Below are 24,605 nucleotides of genomic sequence, written 5' to 3' on the forward strand. Positions count from 1 at the left end.
CGTGCACTTATGGACACCCTTGTGTTCGAACATGGTGTTCATGATGGACAAACTGTGGCTAGCACAGAAGTCCAACAACTGAACACCACTCGGGTTCAGATCGGGGAGGCCGTGCTTCCCAATCACCCCCCTCTAGGTCTCACTCTCGCCAACCACGTGGGCGTTTAAGTCAGCCAGGAGTACAATGGAGTCCCCAGTCAGAGCACTATCTAGTACCCCTCCCAAGGACTCCAAGAAGGTTGGGTACTCTGCACTGCCGCTCGGCCCATAGGCCGAGACAACAGTGAGAGACCTCTCCCCAACCCGAAGACGTAGAGACATGACCCTCTCGTTCAATGGGGTGAACTCCAAGACATGGCGATTGAACTGGGGAGCAAATAAGCAGTGCTACCCCAGCTCGCCGCCTCTCCCCATGAGCAACGCAAAAAAAGTGGAGCGTCCAGCCCCTGTCCAGTAGTTGGGTACCAGAGCCCAAGCTGTGCGTGGAGGTGAGCCCGACTATCTCTAGTCGGTACCTCTCAACCTCCCGCACAAGCTCAGCCTCCTTCCCCCCCAGTGAGGTGACGTTCCACGTCCCAACAGCCAGAGACTGTGAGCGCGGATCGGCGGACATGCATCCCAAATCATGACTCATAACTCAGATTTCCACTCGTATTCCAAACAAAAATATGGACTGAGCGATGACTTGTATTTCAAAAAACTTGCATATTGAGTCGCTCGTATGTCAAGGTTCACTGTAGGCCAACTTTGCCTACAGGCAACTTTGCCTAAAGTAGTGCATGCTTATAGTCTAGAATAGCACCACACCAGGTGAGGTGGAATACTTCTAGTTTTGAACTATGCCATTTTCATTCTAGACCTTGAGCCTTATGCTTGAGGCCACGTAAGTAATCACTGAACCAAGGCGATTGTGTTTTAGGGGGAATAGTTTTAATATAGGTAGAGCAGTCAATGTCGAGTGTGGTTGTGAGTGCTGAGTTTAAGCTGTCCACAAGACTGTCCACCAGAGGTGGGATGAAGTCACTCTCAAGTCAGTTTCAAGTCATCAATCTGCAAGTCCCAAGTCAAGTCTCAAGTCAGCTTGCAAACAGTTATGACAATATGATTTGAGACTTGACTTGGGACTTGCTAATTCATGACTTGAAAGTGACTTGATGGTGACTTTGTCTCACCTCTGCTGTCTACTGAATGGTCATTTTCCGAATGATGCTAAGATATCAGGAAGTCTGTCTCTAAGTGTAATTGTAGTTGAAGAGTTGATGTGCCAGCACAATGATGAATAAGGTTCTTGTTCCAGTAAACACGGCAACGGGACTATAACATAAGTGAGTGATCTGAGATCACTGACACGAGAGGCATGATGTCAATATTGTGACAGTGATACTGTGAACAAAGACCAAATACAGGGTATTTCCACTAACGTGTGTCAAACCCTGACTGCCTTGCTAGAATCTTAATACATCTGTAATGTCCCTGAATGATTTGCAGAAGGGGTCAGAAGGCTTATTTATATGAATGCTGAAGTCAGCAACAATCAGAATGTTATCTACACGGGTTGCCAAATTAGAGATAAATTCACCAAATTGAAAAGAATTCAGAATATAGCACAGGGGTGTATATACAGTGACAAAATAACATGGTTGATTTTTATTCCTTTGAAAATGGGGTAGTTCAAAACTAGAAGTATTCCACCTCATGTGGATACTACATATAGCCTATTCTAGGCTATATGTAGTATCCTGTGCAGAGCAGAGAGTGAGATGTTCAAACGAATTATATTTTCGACCTCCCAACAGCTAGTGAGCTAAACCCAGATTTATAAATTACAGCAACACCCCTGCCATGCTTTGTATCATGAGGGACATGACTAAAGCTGTATGCCGGGGGGCAGGCTTCAATTAAGGGGGGGGCAGCAGTAGGCTTAGGCCAGGTTTCACAAAAAACGATCATATCTAAATGGTGTTCCATAATTAGATCGTTCATCAACATTGATTTTGAGGACAGTGACGTTATGTTAATGAGACCCAAATTAGGGACATCAGTGAGGTTGACAAGTGGACTACTGGAATTTTGGGGTGGTTCCAGAGTAGTGTATATAAGATGGCTAAAATTAGATTTGGGTTTGAGAAGTTCCACACAGGCTGAAAGTAGCAGAGACAAAATATTTGATGTTGCAGGAACTGCTATTGGGGCATCCTCAGATTTAATGTTATCTAATAAAAAACTCTCCTTTAGAGAGTTCAGACATCACTCATGATCTGAGACATAATGACATAGCCTAAAATTTTGGAATCTCAGTCTTGTTCATGTTAAACTGTTATAAGAATAATATACTATATGTTTATATATTACCTGTAGATTATTGACTATAAGTAAGGGCTGTAAGGCAAAACATTATAGGCCTTTAAGTTTAAGCTCTAATGTGATATTTATGACTTATAAGTTATAATGCTTATACTGTTCAGTGTTCAGGTGTAATTGAATGAGAGAATGAGGCGTTCACAAATAAATCTGTTCTTTAAACAGCTCAAGAGTTGTCATTTGTGTCATACTTTTAACTTAATTATTACAAAGACTGTAAGACATTTAATATTATTGAATTATTATCTGACTATAGAATTGTCATCTGATATAGAATATTACAGATTTACAGTCCAGTTAACTATGTTTTTTTTTTTCTTAAAAATATGGCAAGGAATATGAGCCATTGCCCACTGGGGGCCCAAAAAAAAAAAAAAATGGTATGACCCCAGGCCCTGGGAAGGCTAAATCCAGCACTGGCCTTGAGGTGACTCTGTTGTGATTTGGCGCTAGGCTATATAAAGTGAATAAGTGAATTGAATTGAGCTCAGCTTACCCATAATGCAGTTTGGCATCTGGTGTGTCAATATTCAAAACTTCAGAATTTGTGCATTATTGTAAAATTAAAAGATATGTGTTATGGTGTTATGTGTTATGGGGAGGTGATGGTCTAGTGGTTAGGTGTTGGGCTTGAGTCCAGAAGATCATGGGTTCAAATCCCCGCCTGACTGGAAAATCACTAAGGGCCCTTGGGCAAGGCCTTTAATCCCCTATTGTGTGTAGTGAGCGCCTTGTGTGGCAGCAGGGGTGAAGGTGAGGCATAATTGTAAAGCACTTTGAGCATCTGATGCAGATGGAAAAGCGCTATATAAAGTAGTCCATTTAATGTAGTACTGGATGTTTGCAAAACATAGCCTTCTATGCTCTTTATGGGCACATCTACGGAAACAAGCCACAGTCTCAACTTCATGAATTTCCCTCCCTGCCACATAAATTGCACTATCACCATAGTAGATTTTCTGCGCTAATTTCCCCAGTCCTTAAGTTACCATTCCTGTAGAGCTCTATCTGTGTTAGCAGAAAGATGGTGGTGCCTTCACCAATAGGGTGAAGGCTGTTTCAGCATCAGCAAAACACGGCAACCCCAAAAAAGAAGGCCCGTTATCAATTAAACTAAAGCCTTGCTGTCTACAAAACTGCAACACCCACCTAATCAATGACCTCAGCCTGCTAAATGTGTCATTACCCTGGGAGGGGAGGGGACCAGAGACTATTAATTGATGCTGACACATCTTTCTGGAGAGGTCACAAGTCCATTTTTGTGACCTCCGAGTGTCTCATCCCTAATATCATTGTCGCCGACATGAATAACTATGTGGCAATATGTAGTGTTGTGTCCTTTGCCTGACTATGCTTGTGCAACATCAGCACCCTAAGGTCAGAGGCAATGTCTGGTGTTTTTAGCTCCATGAATACATTTAACGTCAGCTGGCATCTGTAATCTAACTTTGCGAGTGATAGAATCCCCTATCACTAATGCACGCCATTTTAGCCGTGACTACTTCCGTCTAACAACAGTTCAAAAGCCATCCTTTTAGCCGGTGTTGCTAAGCTAATGCTAACGGTATGCGTTAGCTGGCCCAACACTAAGCTTATCTGGATGGTCCATAACATCTAACTCCATTGATCTAAGAAGCTGCTCTGGCTTACAGACACAGCTCTCTAAGAGAGCCACTCTTTCTGTCAACATTGCACAAGATTAATGTAGAGTGTAATCTGATGTCATTTGTGCATGAGAAAATCCAAGCGTGTAACCAAGCTAGTGCAAGCTAACCGCTAAGATTCATACAGGAGTAAAATAATTAGCTAAAATTTGCAGAAGCTACACTTAAACAAACAGAAAGTGTAGATAGGTAACAGGAATAAAATAAATGATTGCAACATTGTAGAATGCTAGAAGAGCATCATTCAAGCCAGACGCCACATGTATGTTAAGGGATTTCCTGGCACCTTGGAATGACATTTTGACTTCTCAGAAGCAGGTCAGTGCTCTATTCAGGAAAACGAAGAAAGGGAAAACTTCAGGCTCTGATGACATTTGTCGGTCGCACAGTGCACCACTGTGCTTATTAACTCAATGGTGTTTTCACAAAAACTTTTTCAAATGTGTGGATAGTTGCCAGGTTCCAATACTCCACTATAATCCCGATTCCTAAGTTCAAAAAGCCCTAGATCTTTGATTAAATTAGATGTGTTGCACTCACTTCTTTGGTCGTGAAAAATCTTGAGAAACATTTAACAGAACATGTTCTCTCCATCAAAGGCAAACTTGAACCACTTCCCTTTACTTAGGCTGTATCTCACTGGGCTGCGACAACCTGAGAACAACATTTATGAGAAATTTGTGCAGTTTGGTGCGAGGTAGGTTCACAGCCATTCATCGACTCCTCACCTCAGTTGTGGGGGAGAGCCCATGCTTCACTTGATTTTTGAACTGACCAAAAAATTCCCTGTGATGAACTCCCTCACCAAATTGTCAGCACCTCGTACCCCTACCACGTATTATCTGCAACTTAGAATGTGCGCAACATGAGACAACATGTGAGGGGTTGACACACACTTTTCCTTTTGTCACATTACAGTTTTTCTGCATTCCTACGCAGTGCTTTTTCAGCCTACTGGTTCTGGTGTTTCAACACCATTATTTCCGAACTGTGAGCATTCCACCACTCAAATCTGTGTTTGCGTGTTTCCTCTACCTCCGCAGTGAATCCCCACCTTGACAGCTTTCCAGGCGGCCACCTGGCTCCGGTCATCATCACTCCACCTATTCACTTCCTGGTTCAGATTTCCACATCCTCCCATTGTCCTAGTTTTGTGGGACTGCGGCTCCCTATTTCCACTGCAGAATGGGCTGGGTCTCCATGCTCCAGGTTTCCTAACCCTTCTCCAAATTCTGTTGCACATTTGCATTATTTTCTGTTGTATAACAAATCAGTTTATTCATTCCTTCATTTTCTGCTCCCTGCATTTGGGTCTATCCCCTAAATTTGGGTCAAGCCGTAACAGGAGTTTCTAGCCACATCATAGATCCAGTGGGAGTAGATTGCATGCAGCAAGCCCTCATCTTCAGGGGATAATTCTTCTGCAGAATTCAGCAAACCATGGACAGCGTCGTGGACAGAGTAAACTCTCTCACTGATCAGGTACAACACTCTGACACATGCCTCACAATCTTCCAAACAGCTCAACCAACTCACACTCACTCCCGCATAGACCCCGCCTCCTCCTGCCTCAGTTCATCTCCACCTCTTTTCCCACAGCCTCAGTGCCCGAACCTGTTCATTTTTCATCCAGAACCATACTGCATCAGTGTCGATACATGTGCCCTCCTTCATTATGTAATGTTCATAGTTTTCAATCATTGTCGCACACAATATGCCTCAGACGACAACAAAATCGTGTGTATATCAACTTGCTCCGGGGGGACACCAGGACCTGGGCAATAGCCCTCGAAGCAACAATTCTCCTTGACTTCATTCTTTCTCCACTTCACTGAGTTTAGATTGATTTTTGATTACCCCATGCGGTAGTATTCCACCTTCCAGCGTTACTGGCACTACGCCAGGAGCAGCGCATCTCCACAGAGTATTCCGTCGACTTCCGCATCCTCTCTGCAGAGGCTGCCTGAAACCCCACGGAATGCGAAGCGTGTATATCAACAGATTAAGCGAGTCCCTTAATAAGGAGATATGTACAACCCCAGTTCCAATGAAGCTGGGATGTTGTGTAACATGTAAATAAATAAACAGAATACAATATTTGCAAATTATCTTCAACCTATATTCAACTGAATATAGGTTGAAGATAATTTGGATTTGAGTGAAAGAAGGAACAAAGGGTATACAAATCAGAGACATGGAGTGCCCTTACAAAGTACAGACCTGAATAGACAAATAAATATGACGTAAGTTGGTAGTATGACCAAAAAAAAAAAAAAAAAAAAATCAGATCAAATATGGAAACCGATGATAAAATATATGAAATAGGCACCAATATTGATGAAAGTATATTGACTTGACTACAATTGGTTGTGAGTATTATATGGAAAAACAGGTTAAATGGTTGAAAAAAATTACTGAAGATACCCTGTCACTCATACATATAAACATCCGAAGCATGTACTGTAAAATGTCAAAAATAAAAGATTATTAAACCAGTTTAAAATAGATTCAGCATTGTTGCAATCACAGAATCTTGGCTTAAAAATGACCTCATGGCTGATGTTCAAATGGAGGGATATGAGCTATATTTTGTAAATAGAACAGATAAAAAAGGCGCAGGTATTGCTTTGTACATAAAACAGATCTGACATGTAAATTGTAGAAGAAATGACAATATAGATGATGTCATAGAAATTGTAACCGTAGAATTGTACATGAAACATCTAAAAATATTCTAATCAGTTGTGTATACAGAGAACCAGACTCTTGTGTTGTGAAATTTACAGATACAAATATAGAATTATTCCATCAAAATCAAAACAAAACGCTCTTATGTGTGGAGACTTTAATGTTAATGTGGAAAGCTCCAGTTGCCAAAGAGTAAGTGATTTTGTGAATTCAATGAATAGCTTGGGTTTATCCCTTTGATAACAAAACCAACCAGAATTACATCGCAAAGTGCAACTGTAATTGACAATATATTCCAAATAGATGAAATTATAAGAATGGGATATTGATGACAGATCTTAGTGATCATTACCAGTTTTTTCCAATATTTAAATATAAAAATAGGTACAAAAAAACTGTTATAAACTTTAAAAGAGATAAGTCTTAAAAGCCTTAGAGGCATTAATTATCGACCTTAAAAATCAAAATTGGGAAGACGTTTATGTCGGTGACTGTTAATGTAGCATACTGATGAAATCATATTATAAAAATTGTAAATTAATAAAAACTAGTAAGAAAAGAGTAAATAAACCCATCGGCTGACTAAGGGACATAAAAAACGCTTGTGTAAGAGAAAAACCTATTATAGGGTGCTTTCTTAAATGCAAACAAAGGAAACAGACCATAGATACAAAAATATAAAAATAAACTATTGACAATAATTAGGAAACAAAAAAAAAATTATTATAGTGAACAATTGAATAAGAGTAAAGATAATATGAGGGCAACATGGGGAATTATAAAAAGTGTGATGGAAAGTGATGGAGTGAAATCAACTTTTCCGAATTACCTTGTCAAGGAAAATAAAGAGATATATGACATAAAAGAAGTTGTAAATGAGTTTAATGATTATTTTTCAAAGGTGGGATCAAGTCTGGTGGGAAATAAACCAATAGTAGAAGATAAATTAAATACAATTGTAAATACAGTAAATAGTATTTTCCTTGACAATGTGGAAAAAGATGAAATAAGGAATATTGTAAAAAACTGTGTAAGCAAAAGATCAACTGACTATGAAGATTTAGACATGATGACTGTAAAAAGTATAATAAAACTGTTATTGAACCATTCACTTACATTTGTAATCTGTCTCTGTCAACAGGAATTTTTCCAGACGAAATTAAAATTGCCAAGGTAGTCCCATTATATAAAAATGGAGACAAACATAATGTTTCAAATTACAGGCCAGTATCATTGCTTCCACAGTTTTCTAAATATGGAAACAGTTTTTGTACAAGGTTGGATAAATTCATTGAGAAACATCATATTTTGAATATGCTCAGTATGGATTTCAGTAACAAACATTCGACAGCTATGGCAATTATAGAATTAACAGAGAAAATATCAACAGCAATAGATAATAAGGATTATTTTGTAAGTGTTTTTATTGACCTGAAAAAAGCTTTTGACGTTATCGATCATTCAAGATTGCTTCACAAGTTACAACAATATGGAGTAAGAGGGATTGCACATCAGTGGGTAAAAAGCTACTTAGAAAATAGAAAACAGTTTGTTCAGATAAATAATACTAAATCAGAATTGTGTAATATTATTTGTGGAGTACCACAAGGGTTGGTACTTGGACCCAAACTGTTTATTTTGTATATCAATGATTTTGTGAATGTATCTAATGTACTTAGTAGCATTTTATTTGCTGACGATACAACATTATTTTACTCTGGATTAGATATACAGGAAGTAGCACAAGTGATAAATACAGAGTTGGAAAAAGTTAAATATTGGTTTGATATCAACAGATTGTCACTTAATAAAACAAATGTCATATTGTTTAATGACAGAGTAAAAACAGTGATGTGTCATTAAAAATAGATACAATGGACATTGAAAGGGTAAAAGAAACGAAATTTTTAGGAGTTATGATTGATGAAGATTTTACATGGAAGTCACACATAAATTACATAAAAGGAAAGATAGCAGAAGCCATTGCTGTTTTGCATAAAGTTAAATATTCATTAAATAGTTATGGATTATTAACATTGTACAATTAATTGATTGTTCCATATTTGACTTATTGTGTAGAAATCTGGGGATCAACATGTACAACTTATACACAACCTTTATTTATTTTGCAAAAAGAGCTTTAAAAGTGATTAGCAACAGTCGTTTTAGAGATCCATCTAGTCCATTGTTCATTAAGTATAGGGTACTTAAATTCATGATTTAGTTTATTTGAAATAATTACAAACAATGTACCAAGCGAATAACAATACCTTACCAATAAACATTCAAAATATGTTTGAAAAAGAGTAAGTAGTTATAATTTGAAGGGCATAGAAGTCTTTAAAAAACCAAGATTCAGAACCAAGATAAAGGAACGGAGTATTGCAGTGAATGGTGTAAAATTATGGAACAACCTCAACAATGAAATCAAAGAATCAAGGTCGCTTAAATTATTTAAAAAATGTATTAAACTAGATGTATTAAGTAAGTATGAAACTATGAAATAAGTCAGTGGGCTGTGACAAAGCCAAAATGTAATCTGTTAATAGTGTTTAGAATGTTTGAAGTTTAAAATGTAATCTGTTAGGGATGTAATCTTTTAAATAATGGTTAAAATTATGAAATAAATCGGTGGCATGTGACAAAGTCATAGAAATGTAATCTGTTAAATTATGTCGATTAATGATGCTTGATATTGCAAGATTGTATTGTAAAAAAGGGGCAGAATATATAAGACTTGTTCTTCCAATCTGCTCCTTTTCATTCAATGGTTTGTAATGTTTTGTTATTTCTGCTTTTCTGTTTTTTCTTTTAAATTAATGAAATAATATAAAAAAAAATACACCACAAAGACAAGATTTTATGTTCAAACTGATAGACTTTATTGTGTTTGTGCAAATATTTGCTCATTTTGAAATGGATGCCTGCAACACATTTCAAAAAAGCTGGGATAAAGAATGGCTGCACCTTGCAATAATTCAAAGGCAGAGGAGATTAGAGCAATGGATAGCGGTTTTTCACAGTAAGTGTTATTAGTACGAAGTCTTATCTTTCTTTTCTACATAAAGAACCCTGCCCCCGCGGGTGAAGATGAGGGTCAAATCAGACCGGCTGCCAAGGCTCCTGGATGTACGTATTCATTGTGTGACGTTCTGTTCTGACAAAGAGAAGAGTTTTCCCAGTGGCGGACTCGCGCTGGGAGAAGCTCTATAGCGCAGTCGTATTCACAGTGTGGCAGCAATGATTTGGGCCTAGCTTGCTAAACACACTGCGGCAAGGTCATGATAGCACTCAGGTACCCGATGCGATCCGGATTAGAACCCCGCATGGTGCCTTCGGTGCTTTGCAAACAATGGTTATTATAAGCCGGGCTCCATGAAATTATTTCCCTTTAACCCAGTCAAAATTAGGCCCGTGCCTTTGTAGCCAGGGGATGCCCCAGAATGATTGAGTGAGTCATATTTCCATAATATGAAAACTGATTGATTCTGTGTGAGTTTGAAAGATTTGCAATTTAACAGATTGCATGCGGTGAGTTATTTGGCCCAGTACATGGCCATCCACAGCACGTGCCACCAGTGGACGAGATATATTATGCATCTTAAGGTGGTCCCGGGCAAGAGAAAATAAAATTAGATTTGCATCAGAACCTGAATCAACAAAAGCCGAAACATCAATGGCGGTGTGTTCAGTAATTATTTTGGCTGGAATTATGTTCTGTGCCGAAACTGAAGAAATGGAATTTAGACTCACCCCGCAACTCCGTTCTTGACTGCACGGTGGCACCCCTGGCTTGACAATCAGCAATCAAGTGTCCTGATTGTCCTCAGTAACAGCAAGGTTGTCCACACAGCGGCGCTGTTGCTCTGCTGGAGTCAGGCACATGCGCCCCAACTGCATTGGCTCGTCTGTTGTGTGGAGGAGAGTCAGGTCGGGAGTGAAGGAGGCGGTGCGGCTGGAGTAGCACTGATCCGGTGATCTGGATGACTTCAGCGGTGAGGTCGTCCTGCAGCCTTCGGTCGGGCGGATGGCCAGGGCGATCAATTTGTCCATCTTCTGGCAAGTCGACGGCGATCAATTGATCCTGGATCTCCGCCGATAGGCCCTGGAAAACACGTCGAGTAGCGCGGCTGGATTCCATTCACGTTTTGCTGCCAGGATACGAAGTCTATGGCGTAGTCCAGGGCCGTGCTGGAACATTTTTCAGCCCGGAGTTTTCATATCCAACCAGCCCACAAACCACTAGCGCACAGAGATAATAAGAGTTCTGCTGTGGCATTTAAATCCAGCATTTATGTGCTGACTGACTGAAAATTGGGTGGCTTATATAGAAATAAAAGTTAGTTAGTTAAAACAAGAACGGTATTGTTAACTCACCAGTACACCACCTAAGCAGTGAAGTCCCATACTGTAGGTAGCTGGAAGAGGTGTCCCTCGCTATAACGCGGTTCACCTTTTGTGGCCTCACAGTTTCGTGGATTTTTTTTTGTGCATTTTGCATGCTTTTTTTTCTTTTTTAAGCAGCGCATTGTGTTCTGCGTCTTTATCCTGCGGCCAGTCACGGCACCGGTCGGCATCACGCGATTGCTCTCATTGCATCCGATTCGCTTACTGAGTCTGCGGTTCAGTAAGTGATTTCGCTTATGGCGGGTTATTTTTAGAACGTTACTCCCACAATAACGAGGGACCACCAAATGTTGATATGGCTGACATCCTGGCATCAACAGGCCTATAGCCTGTTATGCTCTGCCCTATTTACCATTTCCCTCTTCGCTCTGTCTTCTGAAAAAATATCTGTGAGCTTTGCGTACGCATCTTCCTCCAAAATTTTCTTTTTCTTAATCTAGCTTTTTCAGCTCCACCTGGCTTTTTTCTGTCCATCTTTTCACTCATGGGCGCAAGTCCATCTGAGCGCACAGCACTTGACTGGACTGAACTAACTGTAATGAATGCATATTGGCGTTAAACGTGTAATGGTATGTCCCGCCTTAGGCTTTGGAAAAGATAACAGCGTTGCAAAAGAAGCAGTCTTAAGTTATTTCTTGTGAATTTTCATGATTGTAAAACATTTATAACACTTAATGTCTTCTCTTTAAGATACAGCAGCCCAAGTGTCTTGCTGTGTAGCCTAACAGTTAGTGGTGGTCATATAACACCCCTCTCACAGCCCCAGGTTGGACGAGCCCACCAAAAACTCCTGACTCTCCCGATTACCCAGCACGTGGTGTAGTCTGTAACCTGGCGGCTACCCTGCCTCAGCTTCATTAAGGAGCGCGCCGCCTCTCGTCCCGGAGCCGTGTGCTGGAACACTTGCTTGAGGGCCGTGGTGAACGCCAAGAGTGAAGAACAGGACGATGACTGACGCTCCCACTCAGTTGTTGCCGAGGCAGCGGCTCATCCAGACAGGTGAGTTATGATATAAGCGATCTTTGCTCTATCAGTCGGGAACATGGTGACATTAATTCAAAATGTAACTCACACTGGGTAATAAAAGGTCTTACATCTCCTGATTCGCCTGAAAAGTGTTCTGGGTGCGACAACTGGTTACACACAAAAGGGGAGGGTACAGGAGCCGGCAAGGCGGCTGGCGGCTCCGGTGGGTGTTTGGACCCCAGTGGCTGCGTCCGACATAGCCTGAGGGTCCAGCTGGGACAGTATTTGGTTCATCTGGGTCACTGAAGACATAAACGCATCTTGGCATTTAGAAAGTTCGCTAATCCCGATGCTGAGCGTAGAAAGCTGGTCTTCCTGTTGGGCAAGCTGCTGACTATGGTGGCGTACCGCCAACTGAAATGGATCTGAGCCCGCTGTGTCCATCGTTGGCCAGATTGATCGGACAGGCTGGAATGGGTGGACACAAATGCAGGGCTCACACAGACAGCTCTGGTTGCAGAAGGGTTTTAATGTGGGAAGCAGTGGTCGGTACATGGGAAGGCAGTCCAAAATACACCAGCAGTACAATGATCATCAGGCTTAGTCGTAGTCATAACAGGCAGGCAGGAGGTCGAGAACACACAAAAGCAGGCAGGACTAGATAACATGAACTCAAGAGCTGGAAAGAAGGCACAGGGCGCATCAATCTGGCGAGGAACAGACACAAGCAGTGAGCATATATACTCCCGGGAACTAATCAGTAAATCCAGGACAGGTGTGCATGGAGAGGACCAGAAACAGGGCGTGGCCAGAGACTGAGTGCAAGAAAGCAGCAGACACACCCCTACAAGAAAAGGAACATAAAGAAAAGCATACATGAACAAGAGGAAAAAGGCAAACCTAAGCAGAAACAAAGCAGAAAACCAAATCCCCCGTCAGACCTGACAAATAATAAAATTGCAGCAGGCCATAAAATAAAAAAGAACAAAATAAAAAATAATAAGGAATAAAAAATAGATGCAACTGCTCATTTCAGAAACACCAGAGAAGTAGGATTTTAAAGAGGATTTAAAAGTCTCTAGGGTCAGGGACAATCTAATATTGAAGAGGAAACTATTACAAAGCCTGGGGCAGCCGTGGTAAAGGCCCTGTCACCTCTAGTCTATAATCTGGTTTTAGGCACCTCCAGCAACAGTTTTTCAGAAGACCCTAAGCCTCTGGATGAAGTGTAACAGAACAGAAGCTCTGAAAGTTAAGGCACCCTGACACTTGGACAAATTTGATCCCTGCACTGCTGCACAATTCATCATGCCAGTGGAGCCAGCTTTGTCCCTGGATGGCGAGCTTTGTTTAGTTTTATGCAACGTTATATTAAATAATTATTTTGTAGCCGATGATGCATTTGCTTTCAGAATGTGGCTGATGAAATCATCTCTCATCGCTCTCAGAATCACAGGGAACTTATCTACAGCTGCAGGTTGCCTCGTGATCAGAGCGCTCTTACAAACACACATGGCAGGAATATCTGATAAGATATTTAGCGTCATCACGATTGTCGGGGCGTCCTTAAGATTGTCGGAAGGGGAAGATCGGGTCCGATATCTGTCTAATTATCTTGCTATGTGAACCAGGCTTGATGTATGACGCCTCACAGAGCGACTGATTGATCTGTTATAACACCGCCCGAGCCGCTAACCGATCAGATATTATGATGCCTCATGGCAGGACTGACTGATAGTTATCACTGCACCAAATATGTTTTCACTATTATTTGATTTCTTTGTGCGACTGACATCGCTATTCAAGCATTCAAATGGTGATTTCTATCGCCACAATTCCAACCACACACGAGAACATTTTTATGACAGTTCTTGTTATTGAAAGAAACCTTGTCTCCCTCACTGGATAGAGTTGTGATGTCATCATGCGTGCGCTTAGGAGCTGTCTAGCGAGATCTTGAAAATTTCTTTCTTTTTTTTATACAAATGAAAAAATTACATATTTTACAAAACACATTTATTTGTAAACACCAACACTTTACATTGATTCACTTCTGTTGGTTTTTACATAGAATGAATGATCAGCCAATCAGTATGAGTGGAGGCTTAGTTTACCCATAATCCCCTCTGGGCATCTAACCTTTTGCCAGAGGGCAGCAGTTCAAATGGTGAGTGTCCAGGATGAGTTGGCTCTTCTAATATGTTATGGGCTCTTCTGAGGCAGGAGGAACTGCATAGATCTTCCAAGAGGGTAGAGGGCATCTAATGATAGTCTGAGCAGAGTCAATGACCCTCTGGAGCATCGTCCTCTCAGGAACTGTGCAGCTAGAAAACCATACACAGATGCATGGCAGGATGCTTCCTATAGAGTGAAGGTAAAGGACAGGAGTGCTTTTTTGTGTCCGATGGTTATTCGTAGGAATTGCAGCCTCTGCTCTGCCCTCTTAATGACAGCAGTGGTGTTGGCATTCCAGGTCAAGTCCTCCTTGATGTGGACACTCAGAATCAAAAGTCCAAGACTAACTCCACCAAGTCCCAGTTGTTGAGAAGGTTAAATATCTGTCTTTTTCCTACTGAAGTCAGTGATCAGCTCCTTGGTCTTGGTTGTTTTCAAAAGCAAGTTATTTTCCATGCACCGCCTCATCCTAGCATGCTGATTTATTCAGCCCCTGCCAGAGATGAGCCCCATCATATTGGTGAAAATAGCAAACTTGTTAATGCTGTTGCTGGAGTGAATGGGCATGTAGTTGTGAGTGTGCAGGGTGTAGAGTAGGGGGCTGAGCACACAGCCCTGGGGGATTCAGTGCTGAGGCACAGGGCTTTCTCAGCAAAAATTCACAAAAAGTAGGTCTTGCATAGCTCCCTTGCTGCTCCAGGTGAGTCAGAGCACTCTGAAGAGCTGCCGCTATGGTGTCTTCTGTTGTATATTCACTCTGTTGGTGAACTGATGGCTGGAAGTTTTGAAATGATGTGTGTGTAGACCAGTTTTTCAAAGCACTTCATGATGAAATTGTAAGTGCTACTGAACAGTAGTCATTCAGACTGTTTGGTAGACTTCTTTGGGAGAAGTACAATCAAAGGAGACTTCAGGCAGGGTGGGATGTTGGACTGAGACAGGGACTGGTTAAAGATCTTGTTAAAGACTCCAGGAGCTGGTCTGCACAGTCCTGAAGCACCCTTCCAAAGATGCCATCACATCCTGCAGCTTTCCTTGGATTTACAGCCTTTAAGGTGCACCTCCCCTCATGCTCCTTCACCACGGAGATGCAGCTGCTGTAAGCCAGTGGATCTGCCATGACTGACTGTGGTGACTTTATCTCAAACGTGCAAAGAAATGGTTTAGCTCCTCTGCCACAGAGGCATTGCCATCACCAGCCACGAGGTTGCTGGATCTATCGTTAGTTGTGCTGGACCCCTTGCCATGCCTGCCTTCTGTCAGAAGAATGTCATTTATTTTGTATTCATCAGTTTCTTTAGTGAACATTGAAGTCTGAATTTTTTTAATTATTTTACTGTAAATCAAAGAGCCAGTCCACCTAACCTGTGTGTCGTTGGATGTGGGAGGAAGCCGCAGCACCCGGAGAGAACCCACGCAAACATGGGGAGAACACGCAAATTCCACACAAAAAGGCCACAGGTGGGAATCGAACCCATGACCTTCTTGCTGTGAGACAACAGTGCTACCCACTAAACCACTGTGCTGCCCATCATTGCTGTTGCTGTATTAGTTAGGTTGCTGATATTGTGTGGTGGATTTTGCTGCTGTCACACATGCACCAATTTCAACCAACAGATGTTTTCTGGTATTCTTGTTGGGTGATATGTACACATCAACACCACCATGTTGTTGCTTTGAAGCCTAGGTCTTTCTGGCTCTCTGTCTTAACATTGTCAAGCTCAAGCACCAGTCTATAGTAATCTACATGTTGCACTAGCAGAGAGAACCTCACTGCAAGATATCATTGATGGTATTGTACCATCAGACATCCTTTGACAAAAATCACCTGTGACCTGAACTGAGATGAGGGCACCCAAGATCGCAGCACAACATCCGCCAACGTGATCGCTCTCTGTCTCACAAGATGGAAGCCAATATTCACTTCATTGTCTGCGGGCTCTGAGTCACCCATCTGGATAATTGACATTGAACCTTCATTCATCTCAGAAATTCTTTCATAAGTGCCCAAAATCACCTCATCAAATTATATTAAGCAGTTTGTATGTTATGCTTTTTGGTGTTACTGGAAGAGTTGGTGGTTAAGGGGGAATCTATGTGACTGGTTCTCCTATGGATCTACCACTCTTGTTGAAGTGTCCATATATGTCCGTGAAAGTTGCTCTGTACTGTGACTACTTTGTAATTGCATGTTTGTCTTCTTCTCCATAATTTCCAATGATTTGGTTATGAAAGGATCTTTCTTGGTCACCAGAAAACTGTGTCTCAGGATGTCAACAGACCACAACATGTCTACCAATGTACACACCTGCTACACAGGTCATGCTTCGATTACTTGTCTGTGTCCTTGGAAAAAAACACTTCAACTGTATTTTCCCAGTTCACTCAGCTGTTAATGGACACAGGGCTTGCCTGGGAAAGTAACCTACAATTGGGTGGTGTCACATCCAGATGGAGTCGTAGACTGACCATTTTCACACTATGGAATCCGGGGATAAGCATTGGCAACAATGGGGCATGGGGCCTGCATAGGACTAACTTCTTCCTCTATCACAAAAACCACAAATGTCTGTTTGAGCATTCATGGAACCAGGCAAGTGCTTCGCAATGAGAAGGTCCCTAGATCAAAGCAAACTGTGTCTTATGTTCCTTGGACTTTTGGTGTTGTGTCAGCATCCAGCCTTAAACTGGTGTCAGATCAGCATGTTGATCCATTCTTGCTGTGGTGACTCTGAGCAAATATTGGACGAGACAAAAAAATTAATTGGGAGTATTGATGGAACCAATATTAAGGCTGTGTTTGTAAAGTTTTTATGATTTTGCACTTCATGTGCTTTTTCATTCATTTCTGTACCGCCTTACTCCAGGCAAGGGTGACAGGGTTGCTGAGTCCTATCCCAGCAGTCACCGAGTGAGGCGAATTACACCTTGGACAGGATGTCAGTCTATAGCAGGGCCACAAATAGACAGGCAAACTCATTCACACCTACATTCAGTTTAAAATTCCAGTCCACCAAAGGAACATGGTGAGACCACACAAATGCCACACAAAAAGGACCAGATGGGAAGCGATCTCAGGACCTTCTTGCTGTAAGGCAACAGTGTTAACCACTAAATCACCCTGCCACTGCGCATGAGCTTGTTGTTACACAGTTTTTGTTGTCGTTTTCTGCTTTATGTCATTTCACAAGACTATAGTATGAATGTATTTATGTGTATAAAATAAATTGTGAAATGTATTTTGTAAATGCAAAAATTCCAAGGTGATGTTTAATTTAGGTTAGGTTGCATGTTAAGATAAGATAAGATAGGATAAGATAAGATAAAATAAGATAAGATAAACTTTATTAATCTCACAGAGGAGAAATTCACATGTTACATCAGCTCTTAAAAAACACACAAGATGAGTGCAAGTAGAGGAAATGTTCATCAAACAGTGTGTGCAAGGATAAGCAATAATAATACTTGTAACAGTACAATAAAAAAAAATGAGGTAGAAAGAATATGAATGTGTATATATATATATATATATTATATATATATATTATATATATATATATACACATACATATACGAGGTCTGTCCATAAAGTATCGTACCTTTTTATTTTTTTCAAAACTATATGGTTTCATTCATATGTTTTTACGTCAGACATGCTTGAACCCTCGTGCGCATGCGTGAGTTTTTCCACGCCTGTCGGTGACGTCATTCGCCTGTGAGCACGCCTTGTGGAAGGAGTGGTCCCGCCCCCTCGTCGGATTTTCACTGTCTGGAAATGGTGGAATGAAAAGGACTTTTTTTCCATCAGAATTTTTCAGAAGCTGTTAGAGACTGGCACCTAGAAACCATTCGAAAAATTTCTGGCTTTCAGTGAAAATTTTACGGGCTACACAGAGAATAAGGACTTTAACTACAGCTTTAAGGACCCCTTTAAGGACGGTCGGTGCGCCGCGCTGCGAGCTGCGACGATGCGGCACAAACCACTGGATCATTTCTAAGCTGATGGCTCTGTGGATACGAGACCGTCGTGTGCTCTTTCTCTGGTTATCACAAGACCTGGACATCAGCCATTTTCCGGAGATTTCACTTTTAACAAGAGATTTTGTCATGGAAAGCCGCGCGGAGGCTTCGCGCGTCACGACCGATTCGCTGATGAAGCGAGACAAAGGAACACCTCCGTTTCAGAGTGTTAGAGGACAAGTTGGGACATGTCTATCTCGGCTTTCAGTGCTTACCAGTCGAGTGAGTATAAAAGAACTTGTGGAAAATCTCTCATGATGTGGCTGAGGACCTCACAGAGCTCATCTGCACAGGTCCTCAGGAGCCTCGGGGAGATCCCATCAGGTCCTGCTGCTTTCCTCTGCTTCAGCCGCAAGAGCTGACCTCTCACCTCAGTCGGAGTCACAGTGAGGGGGGAGGGAGGGGAAGCTGAGGTTTGAGCTGAAGTGGCCTGGTTCTGAATACAGTCCCGGGGGAGGAGGGACAAGGTCCGTGATGCAGTGGAGGTGACCGGGGGGAAGCAGGTGGGGGGTCAGAGGGACTGGAGGGCTGGCTGCTGGAGACATGTGGGAGCCGGAGCAGGCAGGGGGGCAGGTGTGGAGGAGCCAAAACAGTTTAAAGTAGCTGTTTAGCTCCTCTGCGAACCGAGAGTCCCACCTGCAGTCCTGCTGGCACCCTGCACAAATCCGGAGGTGGTCTTGAGGCATCTCCACAAGTCCCTGATATTGTTTCCATCTTCCCTCCACTGCTTCCCTTTACGGCTTTGGTATTGTTTTCACATATGTTGTTGCATTTTTCTGTCATAAAATCTGGCAACCTCTGTGTTAGACGGCATCCTGTCTGGACTGTCCCCTGCCTCCTGTCCTAGACCAGTGGGATAGGTTCCAGCTCCCCCTGTGACCCTTAATTGGAATATCATATTTTCTGGAGTATAAGTCACATTTGTTTTGTTTTTTTTGTTGTTTGTTTGTTTTTACTAGTTTGGGACTAATCTGTGCAACTTCAGAAATCACAAGTTTGTTATTAATAATAGTCATTAAGGACTATTTATATAGAACTTTCAAAAGAATCAAAGCACTAAACAAAATAACTCCAATAATAAAAGAATAAAGGCCAGTAATAAAAAATGCACTACAATAACGCAAAAAAAAAAAAAAAAAAAAATCCCAAATAAAGAGCTCATAACACAGAAAAAGGTGTGACTTATATATAGTATCGTTTTTCCTCTTCAAGATGCATTTTTTGGCAGGTGTCACTTATAGTCCGGAAAATACGATAAGTGGAAGTGGATATAAAGAATGAAGGAATAAATGGATGAAAATTTGACAACATTTCTGCTGCCTGCAACAACAAGCATTTTAAAATAGGAATGTGGGCAGAAGGAATGAATCTGAAGCATCTCAGTTGGGTGACACAGATGTTCTTCAGTACTGATGTCGACTTCAGCACATAGATGTTTGCTACTATGCACTCGTGCATCTTGCAGTTCATCAGTTGCAGTGCAGCTCTCTGGCCTCCAGACGTCTGCAGACTCACTGATCTGAAATCAGTTGGCTATTTTTTTTGCTGATGCACCTCCCACTCAAATTGTTCCTCTGTGCACATGTATCCGGCCACAGGATACAATAACTAGATGCAGCTCCCTGTAATGACATGTAGTGGACAAAAGAGGCTAGCATTATGAAGGGAGGGAAAAGAAATCATTGCTTTCATCTCAACATGCTCTTAGAACCCTTTCGTTCAGAATTCAAACTTGCAACTGTTCCAAGGGAAGAGGGCCAATATATGTAAAGCCCAACACTACGTGCATGGTCACGTCATCTCAGCAGCATCCTGCGGGTGCTCACAGCACGTCATATTTCATATGCTGCAGTATGGATGTTTGCAAAGACACACATTCCGTGTCACTGTTAGCTATTGAGTGGATGTCAGTCAGTAAATGAGAGGGGGAGATAAATAAGACACTGAGCACAAATGTGCTCCTGAAACCATCCATTATCTGTTAGTGCAGTAAATAACAAATAATACTTCACGTGGGGATACAAGCACCAAATCCAGCACAAATTCTCATTAACATTGCTCTTTTGAATAAACCAATGGGCCACTTGAATTTCAATAGGCGGCCACATAGGGGTCACTTGAAGAATTACACAGGGATTAAATATAAAAATGCTCCAGTCATATTGAAAATTATACCACATTATTTGTCTGATCATAAAGATTCCAAAAAGGTATATTTTCGACTACCTATGACTGAATGTTGTGGAGTTCTGAGGTAAAACCTTAAGAATGGTGACAAAGGTCAATTTCAGTTTGTACAGGGGTCAAAAGTTAAGTTGCTCCAATTTTAGAAAAAATGGTGCAAATTGTTGATTGAGCTACTTGGATTAATAAATGGAATAGCTGTTGACTGTGTTGAATGCTGGTCTCTAAAGTAAAGGTCAAATAATGTTGACATCCATTGAATTCTATGACATGTGACATATGTTACCCCGTAACATGATAACTAAGCATGATACATTGTGCAAACTACTGCTTTTTGAAACCCTATTAACTCAACCAATAATTTGCATCACCTCTGAACAAAACCGGAGCAACTCTAACGTTTGAACCCCTGTACAAACTGAAACTGAACTTTGTAACCATTCTTGTTGTTTTTACCCCATAACTCTATAGAATTCAGTCATAGATAGTCCAAACTATACCTTTTTGGAATCTTTACAATCAGACAAATAATGTGGTATAATTTTCAATATGACTGGATCATTTTTATATTTTGACCCCTATGTAATTCTTCAATTGGACCCCTATGTATCTGCCTATTGAAAATTCAAGTGGCCCCTCGGGTTTTTTTTTTTCAAAGAGTAATATCTAAGGTGTACTTTTGCCAAATTTGGTGCTTGTATCACCATTTGAAGGATTCCTCTGTAAATATTCTGTTATTTGCTGCACTATGTGCTTATGTGCACTGGTTGCCATCAGTTATTTCAAGCACACATTCAGTTGAATTACTTTCAAGCTGATCGGACAGAGACAAAATTTGTTTTAAATGACACATCTGCAGTTGCTCAGCTGTGCAGAGCAAGAAACTGCTCTGCTGATGGTTGACATGTGGTCACGGGTTCTGAGAAAAACAGGAATTGGAAGGAAATTCAAAAGAGAGAGTTGGGGACAGTTGTGGAGTCAGTCGACTAATGAGGGTGACATATTAAGTTCTTATTATTCTGATGTAATTAGCAAATGTCAGGATGGATTATTCGTCTTGGTTAGTTAATTTCCAATTTGCCTATCCAGAATAGAATTGGGATGAACTCATGTTACACCATGTTTGACAGCGACATTGACAGGTGTGCAGTGTGTACTGTAACTTTGTGACAAAGAATTTGCTTGATGTGCTGATATTGTTTAACTCTTGTGTGGGCTGAAGGTGATGTTTCCTCATATCATGAATTTTTACATTCAGTGGAACTCAAACTTTGTTGTTCCAATATGTTTGTGTCTAACTGGTTGGTATTTTCTTATTGGCACAGCTCACCATGAACAACACAAACACTTCTGGAATGCTGCTGAGTGGTTCTGGAGCACTTCATGTGTGCAATCTGCTACAGTGGACCATGTTTTATTATGTAGACTTGGAGTTACACTCTTTTTGATCTTGACACCGGTCTGCAGTGTCTGCAATGGAGAGAAGCCGATACAAGCGCAATTGTGGGTGAAGGGTGAGGTTCCATTAAACTTTTCAGTAAATATTTTTTGTCCCTTCCATCATTGAACTCACTGATCCTGTCTCATGCTGTGTCATCCTTTGTGCTGATGCTGTAATCCCCCCAAAAGGGTTGTTATTTTTACAAATTACAATCCATGGGTGTCCACAGTATTAAGCACAGACTTCAACAGAAATCAAACCCACACCACAGACTCCAAAAGATAGACGTTCAACAAGGAGTTTATTGCAAAAAGTAAAACGTTGAGGAAGGACCAAACACTGGGCTGGGCACAACTGCTTGGCACAGCTGGTAAACACACCTGGGTACGTGTGGTCACAACCAGTGGTGGGCACAGATAACCAAAAAATTAACTTCAATAACAGATAACAGGTAACTGAAAAGTTATTTTAGACAAGATAAAACGATAAACCACCCAAAAATGTATCAGAACTTACAGATAACCGATAAATTCCGGTACTGTCCTCCGGTATAGTTGAAACTACTAACAAGCTGATTTTGAGTTTTAACACCGCGACCTCTTTTGGAAGTATCAAAGCAACAACAGACCCAGCACTTTTGTCTTTCAGCATCCTGCCCCCGCTGGAAGCTTCAGTTTACTACATGCTTCCACACAAGACACAACTGAGAACAGCCAGAAAGCTCAATTCTACCTAATCACAGCGCCGCATCAGGCCAAGGTCTTGGAAAATAAAGCAGTGCGAGTTATGGTTTGGTGTATAACTAAAATGAATACTGATAGAATAACTCCATTAATGTCAATTCTGTCATTTGTACAAAGTTAAAATATAACATATATCTTTTAATGTTTGAATATGCACTAATTATGAAGTTTTGTAACAGACACAGACAGGTGGCATTCTGGGTTAAAATGTGCCTCCACTACACTGATTGGTTGATTAATTCTATGTAAACCAACACGTTAATGTGAGGTGTGTCGTGTGTGGTGTTTACAGATAAATGTGCTTTGGTAAAATATGCCATTTTTTATTTGTAAAAAAAAAAAAAGAAGGCATTTTCAAACAAAAAAAGCCAAGTTGTAATTAGATAACCTAATAAAATAACTATAACACTGCCAACTACTGGTGCCAGTGCGAGTTTTGCCCTTTTTCAGCTGTTTTTTCATTCATGTGAGAATTTTGGATCGCACCGAGTTTCAGGTTAATTGCGCATCCTGCATCATTTAGTATACATGGAGTAACGAGCTGCGTTTAGGCATCTCACGACCACCTCCTGATCGCCGATCGTATGGTCAGATGAAAATCAAACCTGTTTGATATTCTTGTGCCTGTGCAAACACCGCAGCTACCTGTCTTGTAATGTTTTTTTTTGTTTTTTTTACTTTGATGTCTCCCATCGAGAGTTTTGAAAATTAAGTTTGAAAAAACAGCTTCTGTTTACGTTTTGCTTATGGGAACACGAGTCCGACGTGTGGTTTTTTGAAACGTACAATGTGTGTGAGAACATAAATCGTAACTTTACACCGTGCGGTTCTCTGTTACAGTGTTGGCCCAGCTTCAGTCTGAGCACATGCCATGAACACTACTGGCCAGTAGATGGCAGTAGAGACAGTGAAAACCTGCCAAAACAAAATTCCAGATAATCTGTGTTGCTACTTGCTACGTTTAAGATGCGTGGAATTTAATAAAAGCAAACACAAAAACAACGTCTATAAACCCAGAGAATATATTCACGAGAGTTTTAGGCACTAGAGTTTAATGCAGTTGTCCTGATCAGAGTGTCGCAAATGCATTCTCCTGTCGTGAGCGTACTGAGATTACCGTACTGAGATTACCCATCCTACCCATAATGCACTGCTGGACACAGCATGCCCACACTAAAACCTTAAAAATTATTGCATTACTTTAAAACTAAAACATATATCTGATATTTTCACTTTAAAAAACCTCAGAAGTGACGTTAATTTAAATAACTTATCCGAAATACGTTTGGTTAAAAATTTGAACCATAAGTTTAAAATGTATGTCTCTGGATGACTTGGGTGATATTGGCCGCATATCAGTATGTGGTTTAAAAGAAATGTTGTTGTTTTTTTTTGTTTTTTTTTAAATGACCGGTTCTCCTTTGCCTGCAGAGGACAGAGTGGGTTTCTTCTAGAAACCAGCTCTCCTCTGTTTATAGAGAGTAGAACTACACATCTGTTCACCTTTGTTTACCAGGTTAACGGTCTAAAAATTATTGGGCAAAAACTTATCGGAAGATAATTAGTCCCGATAATGGTTTTCAAAGTTATCTAAAAGATAATGAAAACTTTAGCTTTGATAATATCGGCAGTGTGCCCACCACTGTTCACAACAATGAACAGGCCCTGAGTGGAGAGTGAGACCGGTGTCACAGATAAAACAGTCCCCCCCCTAAAAATTGGTTCCGCCTGCCTCACTGCGCATGCGTCATTTGGGACCACAGCAGCTCATCTGAGTCTGACTCTCTACAGCCAAAGTGATCAAAGGGAATAATGAGATTATTAACTATCAGATGATAAAAGTAAAACCTCTTAAATCATTCTAAAGTCAGTTTTCAGCAGAAACGAGGCAATAATCAGTTTGTCGCTACTGACACATTGAAATGACAGAGGCACAGTGAACGCAGCAGGAGCAAC

This window comes from Thalassophryne amazonica, chromosome 6 (genome assembly GCF_902500255.1).
Source record: "Thalassophryne amazonica chromosome 6, fThaAma1.1, whole genome shotgun sequence".
Classification (NCBI taxonomy): Eukaryota; Metazoa; Chordata; class Actinopteri; order Batrachoidiformes; family Batrachoididae; genus Thalassophryne; species Thalassophryne amazonica.